The following is a 7,448-nucleotide window of genomic DNA, read 5'->3' on the forward strand; positions in this document are numbered from 1 at the left end:
TCAAGGCCTCAAACCTGTTCCTGAGATGGTTTTGAAATTCAAGTGGGATAAACTCAAGGCCAAATTTTGGTTCCTGTGGATTTGATTTAATCTCCTTTAGCTTCAGTTTGAACTTGCATATGAGTAGTTTGTAGTCTGCTTCCCAATCAGCACCTGGCCTCGTTTTCACAGCTGATATCATCAAGCTTCTCCAGTGATTTTCCCACAGATGTAGTCAATCTGATTCCTATGCATACCATCAGGTGAGATCCTTGTGTATAGTTTGTTTCTTATAAGTACTTGCAATGAACAGGTTACTGGTTTTACAGAACTCTAGCATCATTTCTGTCACCAATTCCATGTTTTCTGACTACTGGTCCTTCTTCCCTGTTTGCGGCCTTTGTATTCCAGTCACTTATTATTATTAATGCATCTTGATTGCATGTTCAATTGATTTCTGACTGCAAAAGTTGGTAGAAGTCTTCTATTTCCTCCTCTTTGGCTCTAGTTGTTGGTGCTTATATTTGAATAATTGTGGTATTCCCTGTACTTCCTTGTATGCATATGGACATCATCCTGTCACTCATGATTCTGTGCTTTTTCAAGATGGATCTAGAGATGATTTCTTAACTATGAAAGCAACCACATTTTCCCTCACCTTTCCGTCTCCAGCATATAGATCATATGATTGTCTGATTCAAAATGCTTTGTGCCAGTCAATCTCATTTTGCCAATACCTAGTATGCCAATATTTGTATATTCCATTTCTTTCTTTCCTACATTCATGCTTCTCACATTCCACATTCCAATGACTAGTGTCTACCTACAACTGTTCCTCCTCCTTTGAGTTTCCATACTTGAGGGCTCAGCCTGAGTTGCCATTTCTGCTTGTCTACTCTAAGTGTGCTCTATTATACATAGGGTTTTAGAAGGTTTGTTATTTCACAAGTGGATGGTCAATCCTTCTTCCAAGTCTGTCTTACTTCAAATGATCAGATTTAGAACACTATCTGACAGACAAGTATTTTACAGAAAGGAACAGATGAAAAACACTTCTCAATTATAGACACAACTAATAGCTGTCCTCTATGAGGAAGAATGTGGCATCAGGATTGGCAGAAGACTCATCAACAACCTGCATTACACAGATGACACAATCTTGCTTTCTGAAACTGAGGAGAACCTAAAAGTGCTTGCTGCACAATGTCAAGGACTGCAGCCTTCAATACAGATTGAAGTTCAACATAAGAAAACAAAAATTGTCACCACTGGGCTGATTGGCAGCATCATAATAGACAGTTAAGAGACTGAGGTTGTTAACAGTTTTAGTTTCCTTGGCTCTACAATCAATACTCTTGGTACCAGCGGCCAGGAAGTCAGAAGACAGATTGCATTAGGAAAACACGTTGTCAGGGACATCTCCCAAGTACTGAAGAGCAACAGTGTCAGTCTGGAGACTAAGGTGGACCTGATCCAGGCCATGGTCTTCTCAATTATGTGCTTTGCATCAGAAAGCTAGACAATGAGTAGATATGATAGAAGGAGAATTAATGTGGTTGAGCTGTGGTGCTGGAGAAAGGTATTGTATAATATACCATGGAATCCTAGGAGAACAAACAGGTTTGTCCTAGAGAAAGCCAAAAGGCTGCTCCTTGGAGGCAAGGATTCTGAAGCTTCATATGACATACTTTGGTCATGTAGCAAGGAAGGACCAATCCTTAGAGAAGGTTATTATTCTTGGAATGGTGGATGGAAAGTGCAGGAGAGGAAGACCCTGGATGAGATGGATTGATACAATAACCGGGGTAATGGGGGTAGGCTTATTGGAGACAGTGAGACTGGCTCAGGATAGGATGAGGTTCTGACCTATCATGTTTAGGGTTGCTATAAGTAGCAGGTGACTTGAAAGTACATAACAACAACAATAACAACAACATACACTTATACAAACTTGTTAGGTGTTAATGGAGCATACTAAAGGATGCTATGGACAAAATCTTGAATGATCCATGAAGTATCAAAAGAAGATGGAGGAGATTATAAAGAGTTGTTGTTGTTATGTGTCATCGAGTCATCTGCAAAGGATTTGGCAAAAACAGGCTCCAGGAGTTGACTGCATACCAATTGATTTATTTCAACAAACAGATGCTGCCCTGGATGTGCTCACTAGGTTGTGCCAGGAAATCTGGAGGACAGCCAGCTGGCCAACTGAGTGGAAGAGATAGATATTTGTTCCCATTCCAAAGAAAGGCGACCCAACAGAGTGTGGAAATTATTGAACAATATCATTAATATCACATGCAAGCAAGATTCTGCTGAAAATTATCCAAAAACGTTTAGAACAATATGTCAACAGAGAACTGCCAGGTGTGCAGGCTGGATTTAGAAGAGGTTGTGGTACTAGGGATATTATAGCTAATATAAGTTGGCAATACAGAGTTACTGTACCAAAAAGAATTGATTGACATGGAACCATTTCAGGAAGGACTATATAATCAAGAATCAATAGTAATTAAAAAATAATCAAACTTCACTGAAAGGCATTGACAAAACAATGCTCTGGGAATTTATGGGATACCAGTTGAGATGTTTTAATAAACAGATGCAGTCTTGAATGTGCTTACCAGTCTGTTCCAAAAAATTTGAGACAACTACCTTGCCAAGTGACTGGAAGAGATCCATATTTACTGTCCTCTCCTAAAAAGAAGTCCAACAGGAATGTGGAAATTATTGAACAACATCACATGCAAGTAAAATATTGCTGAAGATTATTACTAGAACAACACATTGGTATAAAAGTATCAGAAATTCAAAATGTCTTAAGAATAGGCCTTGGCAGTATGGATATCATTGCTGATGTTAGAAGGACTGTAGCTGAAAGTAGAGAATACCAGAAGGCTCTTTATTTGTATTTTATTGACTATGCAAAGGCGTTTGACTGTGTGAATCATAATAAATTATGGCTAATACTGACATTTATAACTCTCTGTCTACATATCTATATATAATATTAGATACAAAGCTCAGATATTAAGTCACTAAAAATTAGTAGAAATGGCTGCAAACAGCCATTAACAATTGGACCATGTGAATTATGAATGTAAGAAAAATGGAAGTTGCCAAAAAAATGAAACAGAAATACAGAAAGATTGACATTTCAGGCATCAATGAACTGAGATGGACAAGTACAGGTCGCTTTTAATCAAACAATCACATGATCTACTATGCTGGGAATGAAAAACTGAAGAGAAAAAGGTGTTGCATTCACAGTTAAAAAGGTAATTTCAAGATCCATCCTGAAGTACAACGCTGTGAGTTAGAGGACACTATTTATACACATATTGGGAAGGTCTGTGTATTCAAATATATTTTCCAATAGCTAAAGCCAAGGAGGAGAAGATTGAAAGTTTCTGTCAACTTTTGAAGTCTGAAATTGATCGAACATGCAATAAAGATTCATTAAAAATTATTGGTGACTGGAACACAAAAGTTGGAAATAACAAGGACAGAATGGTAGTAAGTATGGACTTGGTAGCAGAAATGAGGCTGGAGATTGAATGATTGAATTTTGTGCACTCAGTGATGTATTCATAGCAAATATATTTTAACAAAATAAGGTGACTTTACATATTGACCTTACCTGATGGATTGCACAGGAATCTGATTGACTTTTTTGCAGAAAGTATAGTTGGAGAAGTGCAGTATCTGCAGCTAAAACCAGACCAAGTATTTAGAATAACACTCCTGTGAACATCGGTGTCCATGTCTCTGTTGGTGGCTCAGCTCTGATTCCCTTGTAGCATATTCCCCTGAGTGGAATGGCTGGTCCACGTGGATTTCTATGTTCAGCTTTTACTTTTCCCACCTCCGTATTTTTATTGGTATGCATATAATTATTAGTATACAAACCCAAATGCCCATTAACAAAGACAAACAGGTATATTCATGCAATGAAATACTGTGCACCACTAAAGGACAACAAAGTGTTTGTAAAGTATGACACAACATGGGAAAGTCTAGAAATAGGGATGTTTTAATTTGGAGATTTAGATTACTCTTATTGAATTTGTCAATAAACAAAAGGTATATTGAGATATTTGGATTTATATTAAGAATAAAAAGTGAGACTGCAGAAAATATAAAATATTTTCATTTTATGCTCCAAATTTGAAACTTAATAATAATGATAATAATAATAAATCAGACCAAGAGTTGATTGTGGAAGTTCAAACAAATTGAAGTTGAGAAAATAAAAACTAGTCCACAAGAACAAAAATACAACTTTGAGTCTATTCCATTTGAAGTTAAGGATCATCTAAGAACAGGTTTGAGACATTAACAACAATGATCAAAGACCAGAGAAACTGTGAGAGGACATCAAAGATGTCATCCATGAGGAGAACAAAAAGGCATTGCAAAGAAGGAGGAAAAAAGAAAAAAACAAAATGTATGTCAAATGAGACTGTGAGAATTTTGTCAATGTGTTGAAAAGCCAAAACAAACAAACAAAAGAGGTGCCAAAATAAAAGAGCCAAACAGAAGATTTCAAAGGACATTTTGAGAAGATAAAACAAAATATGATAATGAAATGTGCAAAGAGCTGGAGTCAGAGAATAAAAATGGGGAAACTCACTTGGCATTTCTTAAGCTAAAAGAACGGAAAAACAAATTCAATCCTTGAGTTGCAATTCTGAAAGATGCTGTAGGTATAATCTTTAATGACCCCGGAAACAAAAAGAAAATGGAAGGAATACACAGAATTGCTGTACCAAAAAGTCTTTGTTAACACTAAAAATTTCAGGAAGTACCATATGAGCAAGAACCAATGGTGATGAAGTGAAGCTAAAGCTATGGTGAACGCACTGGCAAAAGAGAACACCTAAGAGTGGATGGAATACCAATTTATATGTTTCAACTAACACATGTAGCCCTGGATGTGCGCAATGATTTATGTCAGGAAATTTGGAGGACAGCTGATTGGAAGAGATCCATAATTGTTCCTATTCCAACAGAATGTGAAAATTATTGAACAATATTGTTAATATCTCATGCAAAATATTACTGAAGATCATTCAAAATAGCTAGAACAGTACATTGACAGTGAACTGCCAGAAGTTCAAGTAAGTGTTAGAGGAGGCTGTGGTACCAGGGATAATATTGCTGATGTCAAATGGATCCTGGCTGAAAGCAAAGAATACCAGAAGAATGTATATTTGAGTTTTGTTGAATATGCAAAGACACTTGACCATGTGGATCATAACAAATTATGGATAACATTGAGAAGAATGGGAATCTAAAACACTTATTTGTGCTCATATGGCATATATGCATAAACCAAGAGGCTGTTGTCCAAATGGAGTAAGGGAACACTGCATGGTTTAAAATAAGGAAAGGTGAGTGTCAGGTGTATCATTTCTCCATAACTATTCAGTCTGAAAACCAAGCAAATCACTTGAGAAGCCACTCTAAGAAGACTCATCAACAACCTGCAGATGACACAACTTTGCTTGCTCAAAATGAAGAGGATATGAAGCATTTGTTGCAGAAGACCAAGGACTGCAAGACCACTAATCAGTATTATGGTAGATAGAGAAGAGATTAAAGCTGCCAATAGATCTCATCTTACTTGGATAAAAAAAAAATCAACACCCCTGGTTTAGAAGAAGGCTGGAAATCAGGAAACATATTGCATTGGGAAAATCTGCTGTTAGGAACCTCTCCAAAATGCTGAAGAACAATGATGTCAGTATGAAGACTAAGGTGCACTTGATTCAGGCCATGGTCTTCTCAATCACCTGCTAAGCATCAGAGAGCTGGACAATGAATAAGGATGACAGAAGAATTAATGCCTTCGAGTTGTGGTGTTGGAGAAGAGAACTGAATATCCCATGGACTTCCAAAAGAACAAATATGTCTTGGAAAAAGTGAAGTCAGTGCTCCTCAGAGGCAAAGATGGCAAAGCTTCTTCTCTCGTACTTTGGACATATAGTTAGATGAGACTGTTCCTTGGAAGGGGGCATCATTCTTGGGAAGATGGAGTGTCAATAAAGGAGAGGAAGACCGTCAATCAGATGGATTGATGTGGTGACTTCAGCAATGAGTGCTAGTATGTTAGAGACGATGAGGATGGCACAGGATAGGGCAGGGTTCAGATCTGCTATTAATACAGTCACTATGAGTCATACTAGGCTTGAGGGAACCTGACAAGAATAACAGTATTTGACTAAATAATAAGACACCAAAGCTTAGCCAGTTAGACTAACACTTAACCATCACAGATATTTCCATTCCTATGGGATTGTGGAATAAACTCGAATTAGATGATTGGGCTACTTGCTGATATATGAAGGTTCCAAGTTTAAAAATCAGATTCTTCTGAAACACTTCATCTTCTTAACCCAGCTCAGACTCCATAACCAATGATGATCAAATCATGGCCTCTGTCTTGTTTTTCCCTCAGGCTTTCTGTCACAGAGTTACTCTGGAGATGAAACAGAAACAGAACAGAGCTTAGCTATTTTGTTATGTCACACCTCTTTTTCCCAAGATTTCAAAGGCAGAGGCCTATTTATCTAGATACTCAAATTTGTAGCAGGGGAGTTAGATGGAGGCTGAAGAATGGAATGCTGTTTTGGAAAGGATGAAACACATGCTGCAGTGTTTATATTCAATTCCGGAGACCTGGTTAGAAAAATATTTTTTAAAAAACGGAAGGAAGAGTAACTATGCACTCACAAAATATGAGTTCATATCACAGGGCACTTTTGCTGTTGGATTTTGTTCCCAGACATGTGCAGTTCCTAACTGCAGTTAGAGACCAAAGGGAATCTTTCTCCATTTCCTCCTATTGTCTGCTTTTTCTCTCTGCTATCACCATTAATTTTTTTCTTGGAATTCCATTAATGTAGAGTTCCCCCACTCCCAGAAAAATAATTACAAGCAAAGAGTTGGCCAAAGAACCAGGAAAGACCTATTAGGCTTGTTCCTAAGTGAGTAACTGTCATGTGTCTTGGAACTATTTGCTATTTTCAATTGAAGAAGTATAGGCTTAAGGGGAAGACCCAGAAGCATCCAGAGAAGTGAAGCAGGGGGTTATCAACCTGGTTATAGGATGTGATCAGACTCTTCAATGACGTTATCAGAGGGTTTAATATGATTTGGGGACCTAGGTTCAACTCCTTATTTCATCCTTTGCTCATTGCTTGACCTTGAGCAAGATATTTAACTTCTCTGGAATCACAAATTCATTAGTGAAAATGGGAATTGTGCCTATGTTGTGTAGGCTGTTGTGAAAATGAGCTAAGGGATTTGAAAGTGCCTGGGATACGTTACCTTTCAGATGTGTATTCTTTCAGAAAGACATTCTTCCTCTTGTCTAACCTTTTTATCTCCACAATCTCCAACAGGGAGATTCAGAGAGGACCCAGCCAAAGAAACAGGAACAGCTTAAACAGGAAGCTTCAAGCCCT

This window comes from Elephantulus edwardii, unplaced genomic scaffold (genome assembly GCF_000299155.1).
Source record: "Elephantulus edwardii isolate Elephantulus edwardi_28Jun2011 unplaced genomic scaffold, EleEdw1.0 scaffold00005, whole genome shotgun sequence".
NCBI classification, from domain to species: domain Eukaryota; kingdom Metazoa; phylum Chordata; class Mammalia; order Macroscelidea; family Macroscelididae; genus Elephantulus; species Elephantulus edwardii.